Source organism: Parasteatoda tepidariorum, chromosome 4 (genome assembly GCF_043381705.1).
Source record: "Parasteatoda tepidariorum isolate YZ-2023 chromosome 4, CAS_Ptep_4.0, whole genome shotgun sequence".
Classification (NCBI taxonomy): Eukaryota; Metazoa; Arthropoda; class Arachnida; order Araneae; family Theridiidae; genus Parasteatoda; species Parasteatoda tepidariorum.
Genome location: NC_092207.1, coordinates 26,055,572 through 26,079,271, shown reverse-complemented (window position 1 = coordinate 26,079,271; position 23,700 = coordinate 26,055,572). Strand labels below are relative to the sequence as shown.

The window sequence follows — 23,700 nt, the reverse complement described above, 5'->3', positions numbered from 1 at the left end:
TATTTCCCATTGTTTACGGGGGGGAAATTTTTTGGTGATATTACCATACTGTAAAGTAATGACATTTCTGGTAAAAAAAAAAAAAAAAAACCATAATTGTAAATAATTAAACCAAAATATGCGATATTTAAACCATTCATTTGGTAATTTTTCTGCTCTTATGGTAGTGGTTAACAAGAAATTCCGGTTTTCAAAATTACAGTCAGTTCTTATTAACGCACATTTAGTAAAAAAATAAAGTACTGAAAAGTAAATGTAACCAACCGAATTAATAATTTTTATGCCATGCTCAAGGTATCATGATAAAATTACCAAGTTTTTCCACATTTACCGAATCTAATCACATATTATAAAACCATATATTGTTAATTTTTCAAAAATCATGATCAAAGAGCTTTGATAAAGAATTACTGAGCTTTTAATTGTAAAAGCACGGTAAATTTTACCTTATTCTGTAAGTTTCAACCATACTTTTTTTCCCCGTCCATAATTAACATAAATTACTCGAAGCTCTAGGTTCATAGATGAAAACAAAAATATTGTTTCTTTAACATTTATTCCATCTAGTAGGTTTGAGATTTCATATCTATATGAAAGTATCTCAATTTTAACATATCATAAAAGAAAACGCGAGCATCATTACATAAAGTCAACTGTATAAACATCAGTTATATACAACTGAGCACATTCTAATTTTATACTTTAGTTACTTTATTTGTTACTTTAAAAAAAATGATGTTTCTGAAGAGTAATGGATTTTTTTTCGCCATAGTTTTCATCGTTTCTTTATTAATCGAAAACAGTAAGTTTGACCCAACTTTGCTTTGCCTTTAAAAACTGTTAATAATATTAATCTGTTATTTATATGTAGTCAATATCAACTTGCGTACTTAAAGTTTTTATATTATGATTGAAGTACAAGAATTTTATGAACTCAAATAACATATAATAAATATAGATTTAAAGGTTCTGTAAAATATAATCATTGAGGGAATTTGAAATGCTTGATAAATATGGAAGATTGAACCAACCAATTTAGTTTTGTTGAGAATGTCATAAGTTATTACATCTTACAATTTTTTAACTTAAAAAAAACAACTTAAAGTTAAATTTTACGATGAATTAAAGTTAAAGGTTTTATTTGAATTATAGTTAACAAACATTGAATTTAAAAATAAAAATGTTTGCTACCAATTTTTAATGGAAAACTGTAAGTTTTCTAACTATTGATAACTCAAAATTAATATCAAATTTATTTGAAATTCCATTTTGTTAATAATTAATGTTATAATTTAATGCAATAATTTTATTTTATACATTAGTGCATAAGTTATTCTACATTCCTCCACATCTTTTTCATAAAATTATCATCGATGCATAGATTGAAAAACAACGTATTTACATAATTAAACACATTGCATTTATATAATTCAGATTTCATGATTCATTTTACTGTAGGAAATGTATGTTTGCTGAAATGTTGATTATTCGATATTCTCAAATCTTCTATAAGCACTAACAATTCTAATTTGTTATATATCAAGACAATTATGTTATAAATTAATAAACTTATATTACAATTAATTAGTAAAATTAATGAAATTATTTTATGAATTAATAAAATTAATTCATTAATTAATACAATAAAATTATTACACAAATTAATACAATAATATTGATATTTTTTATAAATTAATACAATTTTGCTATAAATTACTGACTAAATCTTATAGTAGTCATTTATTTGCTTTGATTAAACACTAATTGAACATTTTCTGCCTTAAAGATGAATGTAACGTAGTTTTAAATTTAAACATAAAAATTCTACAAGAAATTATCAACCGATTTAATTAATTAAATTTCAAATAGCAGATGCAATAATAAACGTTAAATAATCTGTTTTATCGCTGTTTTCTAACGTTTTAATTAAAAAAAGATTAATGAAACTAGTTTAATATTAGTTTATCGTATTGCAGAATATTTTTTTTTACTATGCCATAATTGAATTGCATAGAATTGTATTGAAAGAATATCAGCTTATATGAGCTACTAGAGTACCATAAAATATATAAATAGATAATACGATTAAGTTATTAAAAATCGACATAATAGATAAATTAAAAAATGATAGTTATTTATTATAAAAAATTCCTTAAATGGAAATTATAATTTTTGTTATCTTGCGATTTTCATATGCAGTAAAAACTAATATTTCAATATTTTTAAATCCATTTCCATATTTCCTTATTTTTAAATTTATATTTTTCCACTAAACTAACTTTTGACATCATACAAATCATACTAAGAGTATGAGGTGCAAAAAGACCCTTCAATAAAGAAATAAAAGAAGAATTAATTATCTTAGATTTTGTGAAAATTCTTAAAAACTGATTTTGCTGTTCAGTAACTTCAAATAATTTACCAGAAATATTAATCAATCTCCTTACAAGCATTCATATAATGCTTATTTTTCAAACACTGTCTTTCTTAGTTAACTGAATAAATGTCCTATTCCATCATTGTTTGAATTTATTGCAAGGAATTATCGAAATTATCACTCTTTTCCTATTAATGGAATATCAATACCCATCGACCATATTGTTCGGACTTCGCACCCGGTGACTACCATTTGATTTCTAATTTTAGATGTAAAGGAAGTTAGCTCTTTGAAGTAATGCAATGTGAAGTTCAATGTTTTTTTTTAAAGACATGGCAGGGAGTTAGTATGGCATGGTCATACAAAAACTCTCACACCATCTTCAAAAATAAATGCCTCAATGTTGAATTTAGACGGAAGTTTAACCTGTAAAATGATGTAAATATTGCAGAAATTAAATGAACTTTGTACTTTTTAAGAAATACAGAGAACTTTACTTTTGAGATTTTCTTTTCACATTACATTTAACAAGAAAAATTAATTCAAATGTGTACGTATACAATTGTATCTCTTTTAAAGTATTATTAATCTATTTCTTAAATGTCTTACAGATGCTGCTGATGCAGGTAATTCTTTTTAACTTTTACAAACCAGAAGCTGTCATAAATTTTTATTATGATAATCATACTTTTATTTTGGCAACTTTTCAAAAGGTAATAGTTTTTCAAACCGTTTATTTTTTTATATCAATCATACTTATTAATTGTTTGTTTTCCAATGACAAATCAATCTTCTTTAACATTTTTCATGTGTCCTATGACGTGAAATACTAACGAATGTCAAAGGTTTTTTTATTGCATTTCCAATAAATTACAAATATTTCTTTTTTTTTTAAATGTAATGACACACTTCATGACTACGACAGATGTATACACAGACTTTATGAGACAATCTAACGGTCTCGGGAGCTTTTAATATGATTCTGTTAGATACGATTTAACTTCACGCCAGAGTCTAGAGTGCAAAAAATGAAAAAAAAAGGAAAAAAGAGGAACACCCTAATAGGTAATAACGTAATGATTTCATTTTCAAGTATTATGATAAAATCTTAATGATTCGAACAAATTGCCTTAAATATACACACACACACACACACACACACAAAAAGATTTATGAAAAATTGCGCAATCGACATTTGAAGTAACGAAATCAGAAACAAAAATGCACTTTCTCTGATTCTCAACATAAGGGAGATAAACAGACTCGGCTAAATACAATAGTTGACTCTTAATGGATGAGACAAATTTTTATGGCTATGGAACCCTAAATGATCAGCATTCTTCCAATGGAGCCCTAGCTCTAAAACTAAGAATAGAAAAATAATTGTGAGCGTATTTACAAATAAAAGACTGCCTTACTTTGTTGTTGTCTTGTCGAAGTAGTGCAAAGGAATAAAATGGCACCAAAGCCTTCTAAACCAGTTCTGGTAATATCAAAGACCTTTGCCTCAAAGACTTTAACCTCTAGGGGTACTGGATAAGAGATCGAGCGTTCACTGATTCAGGTCAAAATTACGATCTGTGGATGAATGAATGGATGTATGAATGGAATCGCCCTGTAAACGGGTGCGACGTATGGTGTGGCAGAAGTCGAATTCTTGGCCATAGATGGCGCCACTGAAAAACAAGAGACGCACACTCTGCCTTAAATTTGCTCGGTTTCACCAAGCAGGCTTTACCGTGTGGCAAGTGGCATTAGAACCAACCAACCAACCAACCTTTGGCGACCAACCAACCTTTGGCGACAACCAAACTTTGGTAGTTTATTTGGTTTAGGTCTACACTGCTTTACTTTGGAAATATTTAACAATAAGAATACCATTTTTTTCACAGTTTAATCACGAGCCATGGTGGCTCAGGGGATAGAGCCTTCGCCTTTCAATTAGGCGAGCCGGGTTCGACTCCCAGTCCATACGAATTCCGCATCCGGCTTGCACCGGCCACAGTGCTGACGTAAAATATCCTCAGTGGTAGACGGATCGTAGGTTAGAGTCCCTTGCCCTCAAGGTAATCATGGGAGGTCTTCGTGGTTTTCCTGTCCATGTAAAGCAAATGCGGATTAGTTCCATCAGAAAGTCCTCCATGAAGGCTAATTTTTCCTAATACTTGATCCCTTGTCTTCTGGATTGGGTTCAAAATTTCAAGGTTATGGAGTTGAACACTGGTGGCCGTAAACTGAGAATTCGGCCTGCTGCTCAACGATGGCTATAAAATAAAATATTTTTATCATTAATAATCTCAAGTTAGATTTTATATCTGATAAATGACTCTAAATCCAGTCTGAGTCTGTTATTTGTGTATTCACATATACTTAAAATGCATGTAATATGCCGAAATATGGTTTTCGTTGAAACTAAAAAGAACTGCTACAAACGTTGAAAATCACTAATAGGGGAAGATATTTCTGTATTTGTTATCTAGTTATTTTATTTCGGTATGAAAAGCATGATAGGAAATACTAATGCAATATTTTATAAATGTATGCTTTTTAGTTTATTCAATGGAACGATTCAATTCTTTGAAAAATTAGGAATTTTTTTGCTTGCAAAAAGATACTTAATTTTTTTTATTCGCATTTTATTGTGAATCATGTCGTAAAGGCAACCAAAATATTCTGTAAATAAAGGATTATTGATTGAATCTAAATATATTTACAGATTAAAAAAAACTCTAACTCTCGTAACCTGTTTACCCCTTTCACGGAACCCTAGGGTTCCGCTGAACACTAACAGGGATCCTCTGGTTAAGGCATCAGAAGAGTAGTCAATAGTCAAAAGTTTTGGCTTCTTGATGTCACTTTTTGTGTAGTTCACCATATCTATAGAACTATTTAAGGTAATAAAATGTTTGCGCGCAATTATAAAAGTTACTTATCTAAACATAAGTCTTAAAAAATAAATTGTTATAATTTTTCGTTATTTATAATTTATTTTATAAATTTTAACAAAATGTCAATTTTTTTTTTTTTTGATTTATAATTCATTTCTTACTACATAATTTTAAATGAGGAAATCTGAAATTTAAACAGAAGCTGTTCTTTTATTGTTCTGTTCTATGTGCAGTTACGGTTTTCAAATAAATGTTCATAAATAAGTCTTTAGTTTTATTACAAAATTAGTTATATGTAAAGAGCTAAGTGAGATTTATATTTGTAATCAAAGGTACTTAACGACAATTAACACCCAACCTATCAACATTAATCCTAATTAACCCAGACAACGCCTATTAGCACAGAAGTTCACAAATATTTAAGCATTTAAACTTGGCAGCATTCAAATTTAAATAAAGGCTTCTCTAGATATAAAAGTACTAAATTTAAGTACTAAAGTACTGAAACTAAGTGTTTATCCAAACATCGTTCTGAAAGACAGGCAAAATAATCCAAAGTCATTATGATACATAATACAGTGAAACCTCTCGAGAGCGACCACTCTCTGTTCCACAGTAAAATGGTTGTTAATGGCTGGTTCTAATGCCACTTGCCACACGGATAAGCCTGCTTGGTGAAACTGAGAAATTTAAGGCAGAGTGTGCGATTCTTGTTTTTCAGTGGCGCCATCTATGGCCAAGAATTCGACCTCTGCCACACCATACGTCACACCTGTTTATAAGGTGGACCCATTCATACATCCATTCATTTATCCACAGATCGTAATTTTGACCTGAATCAGAGAACGATCGATCTCTAATCCAGTACCCCCAGAGGTACTGATTTACTATGGGAACATGGAGGACTTTGAGACTCGGCAGAATTTTAACGTGCATCAGTCACCAACTACACGGGGTGTCTTCAGCCGGTGGGGTTCAAACCCACGAACTCTCGGATATGGGCCCAGCGCCCTACCGACCAGGCTATCCCGGCCTATGGTTGTTAAGGGAGGTTCTTAGGGATTACAGCCATTGACTTCAGAATGTTATCGAAGGTACGTGATTTTTCGCAAACGATTTTATTTTCATCAGTGTCATTTTTTGGTTCTACCTGTTATGGCGTTACGAAAAACCGGATCAATGAAAAAAAATTAGCGTCAATAAGAATGATTCTCAGTTATATAATCATTGACTAAAAACAAATTTACCAATCATGAATGATAGAATTATTTTAAATAAATAAAAAAAGTATGTTTTTCTGTTTGCGTTTGTATATAATTTTATATCATGAAAATTTGCTTGTTTGAGATGCTTAGTTTTTTTTGGAATAAATTTTTTTCTAAATTAACTTTCAACTCTAAAAATAAATCATAGACAGCATCATCTTCAGTGCCATCTGACTGCAACTTAAGGTTGTAGATTTCTTTCAGAAATAGTCAAAAAGAGCTGTCTAAAACAAGAGCCTCATGCTAATATTTTGAATACATTTAATCTACATATTTGTTTAGTTAATACATTTTAATTATATATTTTTTCGTGTTTTATTATTTGACCTATTCCGCATTTGGTGCAGAAGTTTGCCCGGTAGCTGGGAGAGGTTTTGGTGATCTCTTTTAAAGGTTTTCGTTAATACGAAGTCTATTAAAAAAATTCGGTGTCTCCTGAAAGTAAATATAGGAGTAAATACAAAAGTAAATATAAGTAAATATCCCTCGTAAATGTAGGAGGTCTCTACTTAAGGGTGGTCTTTCCTGGATGTTTCACTGTTTAACCATTCTAATTTGGAGGTTTGTTTGCAAAATAAACAACCCGACACAAAGGTACTTCATTCTATTTTGGAACAATGTTACACCAAACAATGACTGTAGTATGATAGATATTGGATGATGTTTCAAAAATTAAGAATTTATGAATTATGTTCTTTATAACACTTGAATTGAAAAAATTTGAGCCAATATTTTTCTGCTAATTCAGTGTGTCATCTTTTTCAAAATTCTTCAGATAGGTCATGCTAACTATTAAAAGTATTTTATTTTCAGAGAAACTTCACAGGAAGAAGAAAGTTAAAGACGAAAAAAAAGGTAATTAATTTTCTTTTAAAATTTCTTTGCTTTATTTAATTTGAATGAGGAAAACATCTTCTAAAAAGGATATGCACGTTTCAAAAATTGTGGACTTTATAAATAATAGATTTTCCATGGGTTCTGTTTACTTTATAAAATAATCATCTAAAATAAATAACTGTCAGTGTTTGAAAAATTGCATTACAAAATTTCGAGTATTTTTCTTTTTCTTTTTCTTTCTTTTTTCCTTTAATTCTTTCGTTTATTAATTCTTTCCATTTTTATTGAGGAAATGAAGGTTATTCCTCGAAACTATTATGTCAAGAAGAATAAAAAAAATACACAACTTAAATTCCTTAATCTCGAAACAAATTAAACTATTTTGATGAAAAGAATTGTTGGGACATTAAAATGGATTAATAAATTAAATATTAAAGAAGAACTATCAATATTTTTGTAAAAAATAGCCAATTTTCTTAGTTGAAAGTCACTAAAAAATCGATGAATTAATTTTTGCATATTTTTATGAGCATTTTTTTATTTTATCTAAATTTTTCAAATGTTAAAAAACTAGATCGCGATCATTTCCTCTCTTAACTATTATCTTTCTGAGAAATGAAATTTTGCACAATTTTACTTATTAAAATAAAAGAGCTTAACTATTACCAATGCTGGAATTGGAAAGACAAAATTTTTTAAAGGAACTCATTTTTTACAGAGTATATGTCATAGTAGACTGATATTTATAAAGCCAAAAAAATGATTAGTTTAAATTACTTGCCCAGCTTTAATTAAAAAAGAGTAGACATTTATTTTAAATAAGGGGGCTCGCTACTAATTTTCATTATTATCTTTAATGCATTCATCAAAAAAGCTACTGATAAAATAATTGTCTAAACTATATAAATTTTTATTAAATGATTAAGCACACAATTATTCTTTATCCCTTGAAAAGTACTATGTACTATTTATTTGTTAAGCACATTTTATTTGCGAGAGGGTAAAATATGTATGTATGCATGTTAGAAAAAAGGGATACATATTTGTTTTTGTTAGAGTTTAACAATAAAAGAAGTTCTCATTTGTAATTATTTATGTTACGTACTATAAATGTGTCTTTATTCAAATAGCGAGTGAGTGAGCTCTATCAACCCCTCTTTTCTAAGTGCTTGAATATAATTATTTGCTCTTAGACTGGTTCCTTTGCTTACCAGATTTCAAAATATGTAAAACAGTGTTGTAAAGAAAAATAATCCCATTGAAAATTCAAACTTTTACAAAATTCGTGAAAGTAATTAAAATTAATTAAAAGTGACTTCATTTAAAGATTTTGTCCCATTAAATACTGGTAAATGTAATTTAAATATTTAGTTTGATTACTTAGTTTTTCAGCTACATCAAAAATTTCAAGCACTATGAACATTTTCGAAATTATTTTTTTTTATTAGGACTATTCTCATTGCGTCTGTTTACAGACGAGCCTAAGAATTGCATGAATCAGATTTAAAAGCTCACTTGCACTTTCGAATCTGATTAGTGCAATTGGCACTTCTGTTAAAGCGAGAGAAAAAATTTCCCAAAGCTAAGCAGAAGTTTTTCTTCACTTCGTAAAAAATAAACAAATAAATAAAAAAGAGAAAGAGTGAAAGGGAGAAAAATTTTATTGAAATTTTTAAATATGTAAATTTTTTTTTACTCAGCAAACCAAGTATTTCGGCGAACTGCGTTCCTCTCCAACTATAGCACTGAATGTTACAGTAATAAATATGGAATATTTTACGCTGCAAAGCATTATTTCATGTAGGAATTAGTCTCCTTAATTAGTATGAAACAAAACTTCAACCTTTTTCTTCCTTTGAAAATAGGAAGTAATTATCTACGAAATACTTATAATAGAAAACTGTTAATTTTTATAAAAGTGTAACTTATTTGAAAAATATTACATTATTTTAATGCAAAAATTAATAGAAAACTGCTCTACAAAAATTTTTCACACTGTGAAAAAAAAAATTTATGCAACCCTTGAAATATATACTGAAAAATTTTGCTCTGTTATATATTTCTAAAACACTTTTAATATTACTAGTATTATATATTAGGCGATTTTTCAAGCATTTTAAAGAAAAACACAATTTAAGATAACTCAAATCTTTGCAAAAGAATTCAGTATGATTAATTTTAAAACAAGAGTGGACCCATAAACGCACATTACAGTTTTTACATTCATACTTAGATTCTCGTGTTTTTTGGTTTGCACTGCAAAAGATGCACTTTCTATTTCAGTTTTTTCCCCCACCGATTTATTAACCGAAAGTCTTTTGACTTGCAAAACATAATAAGCGCCTTTAAAATACACGTTTAGTGGCATTAATTCAATATTGGCCAATGGACTTTTAGCCAGCTTCAGTTTGAAGCAGATTGGGCCGGTTAGAAAATGATATCACGTTGACACAGGCTAAATAAAGCACTTGTACGCACAGGACATTGCGTGAATGCTGGCTAAATACAACGCTCGTAACGAAAAAGTTAAATCTTTATATCGTAATACAGGTAATTCAATACAAATCGTTGATTAGTATTAAATTTTTCTATTGAATAGCATTTTAACATAAGCAGAAAATAAAAATAATATTAACCAAAGAATTCCTTACAGCCGGCACAAATATTCAATTTTTGTATGCACTGGATGTGAGAAAACGAAAAAATGCTTATGACTGGTTTTTCCTAAACCTTGTCCATTGCTTAATGACTGTATTCAGGCAACACGATTTTTTTTCATTAGATGTAGGCAAATTTTTTATGTAGCAAATCTCATGAACCATTGACATTATGAACCATTACTTTGAATATCTACATTATTTAAGTGTTGGATAGTTTAAAGATTACCTTTTTTTTTTCTTTACAGGCAACAGCTCAATGACAGGTAAACCATTGAGGAAAATCCTTAATGGAGGTATCTTTTATTGTAATAATACTAGCCTATTAAAATCTAATTTATTAGCTCTGGTGGAAATACAAACTGAAAAACTTAGAACAAAAACAATATTCGTTAGCATTTGTATTTATTGCAAAGATTTATATTTGTATATACAGTAAAACCCCGCTATAGTGAACACGGTTTATAGTGAACTCCCAGATATAGTGAACGAACTGTTCGGTCCCGTGCCTTTATTATACACGCATGATGTTATTTTTCGTGGATATAGTGAACCAAAAAAGTGAGAAAGTTGGATATTATGAACTTTTTTCTGTCCTCGACTGATTTTTCCTCTTCATTTTTTGGTAATAATTTTGAAATGTCTACTTCAAAATAAATACTTATACTGATTTTTAAAACCATCTATAGAGCGAAATGTAGAGATAAGCATCGTTTCTTGTTTGCTTCTTTTATCTCACTTTCTTATTCTTAAATAAGGCCAACCCAATAATTGTAGTATTATTGGGTATTATAATTGTAGTAAGGACATAATTTTCCCTGAATCAGCTTCGCATCAGCTGAAGATTACTAATTATTTTTTTTGTACACAGGACGAAGGATAATAAAAATAAAAATAAGTTAGCCCATTTTTTGTTACTACGTATTATTTTTCAGTCATTTTTGTATTTCATTTTATTGGTCATTTATTTAAAAAATGTATAATAAAAGGAAGGAGTTCAGAAACATTAATTAAACTTGTTTGCGGAACGGATATAGTGAATTCCCGGTTATAGTGAACCGAAATTTCAGACCCTTGAAAGTTCACTATAGCGGGGTTTGACTATATAATTCAATAAAGTTTTTCAAACATTATTTAGCGTTGAATAAAAAAATAACTATAAAAATATTAATAAAATAATTAACCTCACTGAAAATAGTCATGTGCACGAGTTCAACATCCCTCATAACTTAATCAGGTTGATTAAAATGGCAACTTCATCTACTAAAGCGAAAGTAAAGGTACAAAACAAAATGTCCAGGGAATTTGATATTGTGACTGGATCGAGACAGGCGGTGACATTCTATCGACCTTGTTGTTTAATATATGCCTTGAAAATGTGATGCGTAACACAGTATCAAATTTTTGGACCTGTAAAAGAGGGTGATATGTGGAGAAGGCGATACAATTTTGAAATTGCAAGGCTATTTAAAGAAAAAGATACAATCAATTATGTAAAAGCAGAGAGAATTCAATGGCTAGGACACCTTGAGAGAATGGAGGAAAGCAGATGCACTACGAAGATATTCAAGGGGCAGTGCCAGAGCCAAAGGAAAAGAGGAAGGCCGGCCAAGAGATGGTTAGACGAGGTGGAAAAAGACCTTAAGATTCTAAAAGTCCGAAACTGGAAACAAAGAGCTAAAGACAGGCGACTTTGGAGGAAAATTGTTAGTGAGGCCATGGTCCAACATGAACTGTAATGCCAGGGAGTTAGTTAGTTCGAAAATAATCATGCGGGTGACTGACTTAGCCTGTGTTTCTATTCCATAAAATAGTAATAAAAGTACTTCAATCGCCTTTTCTAAGTATCACTTAATTAACATTATGCATAGTTTATGCGTTATTTTAAACTTTTGAAAATTTTGTGTTTCCTAGAAGAAATGAAGATATTTAAATCAAAATGTCATTTTATTCTAAATGAGCTTTTAATTTATTCAATAGTAGGAGATATTGGTTTGGGTAAGTTAATAATGTTTTTTTTTATTTAAATAACTCCCAATATCTAACGAAAAGTCATTTCGAAAAAATAAAAAATTCTTCAAAAATGAAGCATTTAAAAATAACAATAATAGTACTTTAATAATCTTCTTTAGATAGCAATGAAAATAAGTAAATGATTTTTTAAACAAAAGTAACCAGGTTTTGTCCTCTGTTAAAATCTGTATTTATATGTTAGCAATAAAATTTAAAACTGCATTAAAACATTTTCTGAAATGTAGGTGTTTCTGCCAAATTAAATCGTTTTACTATTATATGTATGACAAATTAATGAAAGTGAATTCATCTGCTTTAAATCTAAGTGGATGATAATATTCTTACGCATGCTATTCAATCTTTTGTTATATCTTTTTTTCCTCAATTTTGTCAAACATATGTATCACAAACAAGATTCTAAAATTAAAGTATCTTTTGAAATTATAATACTTACGTCCATTTCCGTAAACACTTTTATTTGAAAAATTCTCAAAATTCTACTGTTTCCTGAATTTTTAATACGGTTTAATTCTAATGTTATCCTTAAGCTTAGCGACGGAAATATTTTTTAAAAAAGTAATCATGGCTGTTTTTATTGAAGTTTACTCTATTTGTCTTTAAATATTCGGAAAATAGGAAACGATTATGAGCAATAATTAAAAAATAAGAAAAGACAATTTTTTAAAAAAAATGCAGTAACCACGTTAGTTTAAAATTGTAATTTCGTAAAAAAAAACTATTTGGAAATCCTTAGAATATAAATAAACATATTTAGTTTTTAGTCATAATAAGCGAATATATTAATAAAGGAATAGAATTTTTTTAATAGCAAGATATTTTAAAATTATGTGTTAATTAAACATACAAGCAAGTATATTTTATTAAAGAGCATGGGATTGTTGACGTGTCGGATAATCACTCTAGGTGTAAAAGCATCTGCAATCAGAAAATTTAATCTGAAATATTTAAAGCATTTAAAAAGTTGAACAAATTGTATCAAACTAAATTTCATAAGTGAAGAAAAGAAAACTAAACTAGCATGTTGCATATACTAGATAATGGTATTTTACGATAGTGATGTAGCATTACTGATGTAATAGTAATGATGTGATGATCAAGTAAATGTGATGTAAATGATGTACTATTGTATTATTACTGATGAAATATTACACTGTTATTACAGGTATTTCTATTATTGAAAAGCTCCTATAACAGCTTTCCGAGTTGAGTAATCTGCACGATGAATATCAAATATGATAATATCGATATCATTATCTCCAACGATAAACATTATATACAATGGTATCGCTTTGGTTATCAAATAATTTAATTTTATTGCTCTACTTACATGCCTAGGCTCATGAGTTCATTATAATATAGTCTCTTTATCATAAGCCCTCGTCAAGTTTAAGAAAATATAGCACAAGTTAGAGAAAGATATCAGCAAGATATATTGAAGGTTACGGCGAGATTCAAACAAACCAACAATGATGAATACATGCATCTCTATCATTATCGACAATGATAAATAGATGCATCTCTTTCATTATCGATAATGATAAATAGATGAATCGTTATCCTTATCGACAAAGGTTTAATTTTATTGTTATACATAAGCTGAATTATGAACTCAATAATAAGTACGCATCATAAGCCCTCTTCAAGTTTAAGAAAATACAGCACTAGTTAGAGAAAGACAGCACCAAGATATATTGAAGGTTACGGCAAGATTCAAACAAACCAACAATGATGAATACATGCATCTCTATCATTATCGACAATGATAAATAGATGCATCTCTTTCATTATCGATAATGATAAATAGATGAATCGTTATCATTATCGACAAAGGTTTAATTTTACTGCTATACATAAGCTGAATTATGAACTCATTAATAAGTACGCATCATAAGCTCTCGTCATGTTGAACTAATAGCACAAATTAGAGAAATAATTCATAAGGATACATTGAAGGTTACGACGGGATTCAAACAAATCAACAATGATAAATATATGCATCTCTGTCAATATAGACAATGATAAATAGATGTATCGCTATCATTACGGTTTAACTTCATGAATAATTTCTCTAACTTGTGGTTTAAGAACCCGGCAATGGTTTAATTTTATTGTTATACATACATATACAGGATTGTGAACTCATTACTTAGTACGTATCATAAACCCTCGTCAAGTTGAACTAGTAGCACAAGTTAGAGTAATTATTCATTAAGATACTGTCAAGGTTATGAAGGGATTCAAATAAATTAACAATGATAAATATATGCATCTCTATCAATATCGGCAATGAGAAATTAATGTACCGCTATATTTATCGTTAATGATTTAATTTTATTGTTATATTTTCGTTTTGATAAAATTTTGAAAATTAATGCAATAATTCCGTAAATTAATTGATGATTTTACAATTCCGAAACGAATGTGGTAAGTGTTGTTTTAATACTTGTCGAAAATTTATCAAAACATAATTTTTTTTTTAATTTTACAGTTAAATTAAAACATTACAGATTTCATTAATTGGTGCCTTGCACATACTGCTTTTCTTTTTGAGTTCAATCCCATGTTCTTTAGTAAAAGTTTCGTTGTAACTATAAAATGTTATGAAAAACAATTCACGTTTTAATAGTCCTAATTTTAATATATTAATATATTTTTAATATTTCCTATTACATCAAAAGTTATGTATAACATACATCTTTTCGCAGGTGCAACTCATGCAGGTAACATACATTAGCTCTTTAAACTAAAATCTTAATTTTATGAATTTGAAACAAGAAGCCTAAATGAAAAAAGAAATAAGTTTAAAGAAAGAATCATTATTTCTTACTTGATAAAGTTGTTGATTCTAGCTCACTGTGCTTAAATATAAATTTTTAGTTAAATTACGGACTTCTTTATCTTTTGCCTACGGCTGGTGCAGCATGTGGACCACATGTGATGGTACAACATGGTACACCATAAGCAAAGGGTTAAAAAGCTTTGAACTTGAAGATTGAAAAATGTACCTTGTTTGGTGTTAACTCTTTTCTTTCATTTTTCCAGTAAGAGACTTAGTACATGGTAAGAAATCTCTTTCTTTCATCTATAGTGAACTATCTACATAACACAACCATCAAATGAATGAAATTAAGTTTCGAAATAATAATCCCTAGGACTAACTCACAACTAAATAGATAGTAACAAAATCGCAAAGATGCACTTGTCAATGGATAAACGGTATTGCTTCAAAGATTACGGGGAAAAAAGCCGAGTACTCAAAACAAGACGCTCATTATCAAAATTCAACGATATATGAAGAAAATAAAATCGATTTGAAAAAAAAGGGCTATGTTTTGAAAGAAAATGGTTGCGAAAGCGGTGTCCAAGTCGAACAACGGTGGCTGAAAGAGTCAAATCGGGACATGATACAGTTCTAAGTAGAACGAACGGGTGCTGAGGACTGTCGTCATTAACGAGGGAATCAACTTGCATATGAAAGAAGCAACATTCAAAAGCATCAAGATAAACTGATGCAATAGAAATGTAAAAATTTTGGCATTATCGAAGTTTAATTTATGTCCAACTTTCCAACTATGTGCGGAAATCGAAGATTTATCTAACTTTGGATGACGGACATATTAGTCGTGTACTCCTAAATTTAAATTTTACAGCTCGTCTGGTTTGTCTAATGTAATCAAGGTTCAATTGAGTGCAAGGTATGCGGTATATTCCACAGTGATTATCGTTTTTATTAAGATCTTCAATGGACTTTAATTTTGCTAACAGGCCTGAAAACGACTTTAATGCCAAAAAGGAACAGGCTATTATCATTTGTTTGAAGCAAACGCTAGAAAAATACTTTCGTTTGCTACAAGTGCAATTTTGTTGCATTATACGCATACTAAATACGCATATCTACACTTTTCTAAACAATCCGCATTCATCAAAAAAAAGAAGTAAATAATTCAGCCATTTCTTTCTCATATTCGTGTTTGGCTCATTGAATTAATTAGGATTGACTAAATCATTTTCAAAAGTAAAATCCCTTTTGAATTTTTGTTGTTGTTGACCGGTTAGTGTAATTCGCCTGAATCAAAATTAATAAATGTTTATAGACTCTGAACAACTAACTAAAGTGATGAAAGCATACTATTATGACGAATATCTAATTTTAACAGAAAAATGTTCGATTCACTATGATTTTGCTATAATTTTCTCAATTAACAATCTTTTATACTTTTAGTAAATTTTCTCATGTCGCCACATGTTTACTTGCGTTGGGGATGAATTTACGTTGAATCAACGTTATGTGGTACTTGTCTCTTTTCAGATTTAATTATAACTCGGAGCTGGGGTCTGTGCTCGTTACACTTGCCATACCTAGCAATTGCCAACCATCGCTGTTCTTTTCAGATTGCTTTGAAATTTGATCTTACTTCTCTCGCTTATTGGATACTTTTGTATTTCATTCTAGCTTTTGTATGCATGCTGATACACTTTTGCAATATGGAGTGCCAAAAATATGTAACACATACATCAAGTCAAACAATTAATTTATAAACATTTCATTAATTCTTTATCATTCATTCAAATTACGATTTTATGAATATGAAATTACAAATTTCAGTATTTAGGGATGCAGCATTTCTTTATTTTTACTCAAACTCATAAAATGAGTGATAAACCAAAGGAAATTGTAAGAAAATGAAGAAGAAAAAACATAGCTGTCCGATCATCTACGATTAAACGCATCTATCTTCCTCTGTAGCAGCTTTAACGATAAAATATAGCTCTAAATTATTATTGAAAACTAAACTCAGTGGCGCGACAGCCCCTAGAGGGCCAAGGCCTACTGCACCCATATCAGTTTTCTTGACCTTGGACTCTGGGGTGCAGGGGCAAGAAAACTCCGGTCAGGTGGTCAGCCGAACGCGGAACCCCCAGTGTTTAGTTCCCAAGCATGCTTGGTACTCATTTATCGACCCACTGGATGAAAGGCTGAAATTATTATTGAACATTGGTAAAATATTTTTTTAAAAAAAGTTCAGGAGTTCCATAAAATTTAAGCATCATTAAAACTAAACGTATTAAGTAACGGAAGTCAGTTTCTGTAAAGGAAAATCTCTAAATTTCTATTTAATTTGCGTAAATTGATAAGCATAATTAAGGCAAAGATATATTATCTGCCTGTTTTCTTAAAATAAACTTCCCTTATGGCTTATTGTTTGCTTTTTCATGCTTAGACTTCTCGCTCTGTCACTTGTTGTTTCAGGCTGGTATTCTTTTTTAAAACCTGCAGAAGTTCGCAAATATTGAAACTGTTAATTTTTTATTTCTACTCAACTCATAACCTAGTTCGCTTATGTTTTTCTGAGCCCGTGAGAGGAAAAATAGTTTTTTTTTATTCAGAAATGTGTCTTTTTTTTGTCGAATGCCTGTTTAGGCAGTGGGAGTGTGATTGTTCCTGTCTTTCAGTGGCGCCATCTATGGTCAGGAATTCGACTTCTGCCACGCCATTCACACAACCACAACCCGTTTATAGGGCGGGTCACATTCACACCCATTCACGCATAAGGGAGAAAGGACATAGAACAGAGAGAGAGAGAAAGAAACATCCATGCCTTGCCCGGGATTCGAACCCAAGACCTCTCTGATGCAAGGACAGTTCCCTGCCCCCTACACAGGACGGTCGGCAGAAATGTGTTTACCTACACGCAAAGCATTCCTGCTTGGACTGCTCACTTACTTAATTCAGCTCCTAATAACTGACAGTGTAGGCACTGGAATCGACAAATTAAAACAACTCACCGAAACTCGAGACGTCCACTTACAATAGATCCCATCCCATGTTGGTGTCCCTGGTAATGAAGTCGCAGATAATCTGGCTAAAAGGGGCACCACTGAAGTTGCAACATCTGACTACCCCATTACCTATCAAAAGATTTTCTCTCTGAAGAAAAGCTGCCACAATCAAATATGGTTAACCCTTCTTGTTCACCACTGGTTTGGCAGAAAAAGCCCTGGTGGTTCTCAAGAGTTTAAAGTTGATGAATCGGATCAAATGACTGCTTCGCGAATCATCAGTGCCCATTTAAAATGCTTAACTTTCAAATTAAGGTACAAAGTCTTCTCAACATGTAGCAAATGCAATTTGAAACCAACTTCCCCCGAGCACATCAATGATTGTCTGGAATTTTCCTCAGAGGGCATTCTCTTGCATCTTTTGATGAGTGATTTTGCCAGAGCTTTTGGAGTCATGGATTTGATAGAGCTGAGGCTATATTGTGAAGGAGTGGAAGCAACAACAACAGTTCTTTGTTGCCAACGCCAAAAAGAAATATTACCCATTTTCTTAAAAACAAATCTACATGTGTTGGGGGGGGCGACCATGCCAACCTTTATCTATCAAAAGGTACCTCGTGATTGAATCAAGTTAGCATGTCTTATATATCAGTGAATTGATGTTTAATAGTCGTTGCGGTAGTTACGCCACACATGCATACGCATTAGTGTTTTACATAATAATATATTGTATGAAATATTACGCAAAATAAAATTTGTAGTAAGCTTTTATTGGATAGATTATTTTTAAATGAATGAATGTAATGTTTTTTTTTTCAAGAGAACGAAAAAATAATTCGAATATCTTATTTCAGGTCTCCTAAATTTTGGTAAGATTCTCTCTCTTAATTCCCATTAGCTGAGCAATTTTCATTTTATTACTACTGTTGTAACTAATTGCGGTTGAAAACATATTCCATTACTTATTAATGCTAAACAAAAATAATAAAAGATGAGCGATAACTATCTGACCGAATTTGCTGCGAGCTCAAGGTTATAGATATAGGATAACTTGAAGGTAATCATACACCCTATTACATATGGTTTTCTCTAACTGACAAGGGTGTCGGTCAGTGATCAGTTTCTGTGGTGGACAAGTGACCAGTTTCCCCATTTAGGGTGCAGATTGTACCAAATTTTGTTTTCACATATATTGGTCTTCTATCGGATGATATTTTGGCCAGGTTTAGTTTTATTTGCTTTGCTATTTATTTTCATTGCCAAAAAGGGAAACATTTGTCCCTCCAATTGTTTCCCCCAGTGCAGTTTATAAGTAGGTGCATAAATTTTAGATTTGTGCAATTATCTCCAGATAATAACGAAAAACGTAAAAAGTTTTGTACACAGTCTTAAAACTATTAACTATACTATAAACTATTAAAAGTATTATTTAATCTTTCTTAAATCTCTTAGTTATTACATTTTAAAATTGGTCATATTATTTGAATTTTGCTTATCTATTAAACCCCCGTAGTTGCTTCGCATTCATTGTTTTTTTCCCTCTAAAGATTTGTAAAAAACATTTTGCGCATAAAACTATTATTATCATAATGTCAGATTATTTGAATTTTCCTTTGATAACCATTATAGGTTGCTCATCTCTTAAACCCCAGTAGTTGCTTCACATTCATTGTTTTTTTTCCCCTAAAGATTTGTAAAAAAACATTTTGCGAATAAAATTATTATCATAATGTTATACAAGCACATTTTGTCAACATGTTAATCGTAGCGAAATGTATGGAGATATAAAAAAATATTCAACTGTACTTGAGAGGAAGATTAAATTTAGGAATACAGATTGAGTGTCACAATATGGAGAAATACGAGAGATTTTTAAAAATTTTGATGCTATAAGATTTATATCTGGCAACAAATAAGCTCTCATTTTTTTTTTCATTATATATATATGCAATAGAGTCGTTACTTTTGAGCGAGCTTATAAAATGAAGATCTCGAAATAGATAAATTTTCTACAACAATAGATATTATATATTAGATAATAGATATTATATATTATATATTTAAAGCAAAAAAATTAAGTGAAGTTGTAATTATTTTCAAACAAATCGGAATTTCGAAAAGATTAGAACTTGTAGTTAAAAATGGCCCATTCAGCACTGCAAATTTCAACTCTGTAGCTGTATTCTTGCTGCCAGCAAAGCTGCACTCTTGGTATTTTTTATTAAAAGTTTAATGAGTTTTTTAAGCATTATAATTTTTGTGAAGCAAAACAAAATATACAGTAGCTAAAATATTTCATTATCTTATTATTCATACAGTGGCAACAATAACTGGTAAGTAATTGAGATTTTGTAAAGTTCTTTACGTCATTCGCAGTAATTAAAGCATCTATTATTGAAAAAATACAACATTTTTTCTTTCTTTTCCGTAGTAGTGCTTGGAAAAGGTAATTATAATTTAATACTATATATACAGGTTGCCGTTAAATTGCCTCTGTCGAAAATGTTGCCATCAAATTATGAAAAAAGACTTTCTATATAAATGCCATTTTAATAACAAATTTTTTTTATAGAAATTACTGTAATAATAAATTTTCGTTCCGATAAATAAATTTTCTTGCAAATAAATTCAATAAAAAAATATAATAAACGTAGTTTTTTTTTTTTTTTTGGATAAAATTTAAATAAAATGGTTAAATTGTTCAAAAGAATTGAAAATCTGAATGAACACATTTACTAAATAAATATTTTTATAATAAATAATAATTACAAATTATTTATATTTTATATTTAATATTATATTTTATATTTAATATTATATTTTATATTTAATATTATATTTTTAATTAATAATATTATATTCATAATTATAATTAATAATTATAATTGCATTTCATATTTATAATTATTAATATTTTGTATTTATATTTAAATTTTTTCCTCTTACCACGATTTACAACTGCCAGGTTCACAACGACAAGTATGCTACTCTGGTTTAAATTTTGATCATCGCACTGCCAACAAAATTAAAATAATTAAAACTTTTTTTTTTAAATTACTACTACTTTTTTAATGAAGAACTCCTTTAAAAAGCTGCTTTTATATTAAATAAGCCATTGTTTCATATTTTTTTTTAAAAAATTTTATAAATATGTGAATTTAATTAATTTGTATAGAAATATTGCATTTTAATACAAAAAAATTTAAATGAAAATTTTTCATTACTTTTTGTTCGTTTTTCGACTAATACGATTGAATTAAAATAAATTCCCTTTTTTTAGCAAATAAATTTTCTTTTTGCTTATCTATTTTAAATACAGTTACTAAGTAGATGCGTTTTTTTTCTTTAATAAAATAAGGAACTAACGCATTTACAATAATAGCATCTGCCTTGTATTAGGATTGGATCGACTCACACTTTAAACCATAAATTCGTTTACTTTCTATCACTTAGATTAAACATATAAAATACAAGCACTTTTCAAGTCTGCTTTAAGTTTAGAAGATTAATTGGTAAAGATTATATTTTTTCTAATTTTCAAACTTTTAAAATTGCACATATTTATTAGTTGAATAATTTTTATTTCCTAGATAACCCTCTGACAAGTGAGTAAATATTTGCTTTTCTATTTAAATCCATATTTTAAAAGGCAAAATTAGATTATTAAAATCATATTTAAAAATCTAATTAAAATTATCCAATATTTTTTAAAGTAAAGGACAGTATTTGACTTTGTTTCAGACCAAAGCACGTACTTTTTTGTTAACCTTTTGAAATTATGAAAATAAATAAGTAAATAACGCGAAAATTTAGCAATTCCGAAACAAATTTGACTTTTCGAAGGGGAGTAATTTTTCTTAAATCTTTAGTCATAGTACCTTCAATACGTGGTTGCAAGAAATTTTAATTTTACGGCTATTAGTTTTTCTTTTATATCAAAAAATTCAAACAAAATAAAAGAACATCAAAAGTATTTATTTCATTACTCAAAATCTAATTCCAAATTTAAACAAAGCGAAACAAATTACTCAATTGCAGCAAATCAATAAGATTTCACAGCTGCAAAAAAAAAAAAAAAAAAAAAAAAAAAAAAAAAAATTCAAAATCTAAGTACTGTAAGTAATTTTAAATATACTGAATAACTTGGCCCAAAAATATATTCAACTTTGACGCAAAATAGCTCTAAAATAATGATTGCATTAGTAATATTTTTGATTTCAGAATGTTCTTTAAATATTTCTCTATCAATGTGAAAAATTTCCTATTGTTTCTTATCCAATATTTTAGAGTTATGACAGTGAGAAGCATGTTCTGCTAAAATTTCCAAACAACGGTGATACAGCAGTGAAGCACTTTTTTTTTAAAAAATTGAGAAACATTAATTTTGTTGCTTACTGATATCAAGAAGGCTTAATTGTTGGATTAGAGTAACAAATAATTCATTCTGTCTAAATGAAGACATTTTATATTTTATTTTATTATAACCGTCGTTGAACAGCCGACCCAATTTAATAGGTTTACGACTGCTAATGGTCAACTCCGTAGCCTTGTAATTTTGAACCCAAACCAGAAGACTAGGGAACTCCTGGATCGAGTATTGGGAGAAATTTTGCCTTCGTGGAGGACTTTTTGACGGAGCTAACCCGCATTTGCGTTACATGGAGATGAAGACCACGAGAACCTCCCATGGTTATCCTGACGGCAAGGGGACTCTAACCCATGATCCGTCTACCACTGCGGCTATTTCACATCAGCACTGTGGTCGGTGCATGCCAGCAAGATGCGGAATTCGTATCGACTGGGATTCGAATCCGGTTCGCCTCATTGGAAGGCGAACGCTCTATACCCTGAGTCATCGCTACTCAAAAAAAAAAAAAAAAAAAAAAAAAAAAAAAAAAAAAAAAAAAGAAGAAAAAAAGAGGAAGATATTAAATGTTTTCTTGCTTTTTTTTAAAAATTGATGTGGACATTTTCAAGTTTGTATTCAGTACTTTTGTCCTTTTAACTATTTAACGGGACAAGTTTCTGATCACTTGTTGGATGAAAAGTAAATAGTCAAAATATTTTTACTCAATTTCATAGTAATGATATTTAACAATATAATGATAAATTATCAAAATTTTGTTATTGAAATTGTAAAAGTACGTTGGGGGGAGGTTTAATCTGTTTGACTTCACATCTTAAATATATTATCTGCAAAATTAAATTTAAAAATTTCTTTCTACAGCTAAACTTCTTATGAGGGCTAGAAAAAGTTCTAAAACATGAACAATTGTACGAAGAAAAGGGATTTCCCCTCTTAATTTGCAAATTAAATTATTGCAAATTATCGTTTTTTTTTTCTGGAATTCTTTTGCAAATTTGTAACTTTTTCCTACGTTCTCCAGATTTCAGCCTTCCTTTTCCGCTTCCAAACAGACTCTAATAGAAAATTTTTATTTTGCTACAATTTTAGAAGATCAGGAAAATCTCAAACAGTGAATCTACCAAACATTCTCGCAGGAGCACGAAACCTCTGCTGAGGGAAGAATTTTTTTTTTTCAAATTTTAATTTCTACTTCTACTTCTTCTGATGGGTTAGAGAAGAAAACAGTTCTTTGCTAGATTTGCAAATCTAGCTAGCTTTTCAAATAAGAAGAGGAATTTCGAAGAGTGCAATTTTCCCCCTCCTAAATTATTTCTCCTTTAAGGCTACACGGTACCCTTTTTTAAAAAAAATTTTTAAGGCCTGTAATATTAAAAGTAATAATAGATTTTCATTTGTATTATATTATTAAACTGATTTTCAAAAAGAAAAGGGAAATCGACAAACCACAATTTAAAAAATTTAAATTTTTTTAAAAAATTCAAGATTTTTTTAA

The 23,700-nt window shown here is 29.5% G+C and overlaps 1 long non-coding RNA gene across 1 annotated transcript; it reads left to right on the top strand.

The window, feature by feature from the left end:
* The first annotated feature begins 625 nt into the window (after positions 1 to 625).
* LOC107440158 (uncharacterized) lies at positions 626 to 15,120 on the top strand. Its single transcript, XR_001583606.3, has 7 exons — positions 626 to 802; positions 2,989 to 3,003; positions 7,344 to 7,385; positions 10,273 to 10,290; positions 12,005 to 12,022; positions 14,764 to 14,778; positions 15,101 to 15,120. It is a non-coding gene; the product is annotated as an uncharacterized lncRNA (long non-coding RNA).
* Positions 15,121 to 23,700: the final 8,580 nt, after the last annotated feature.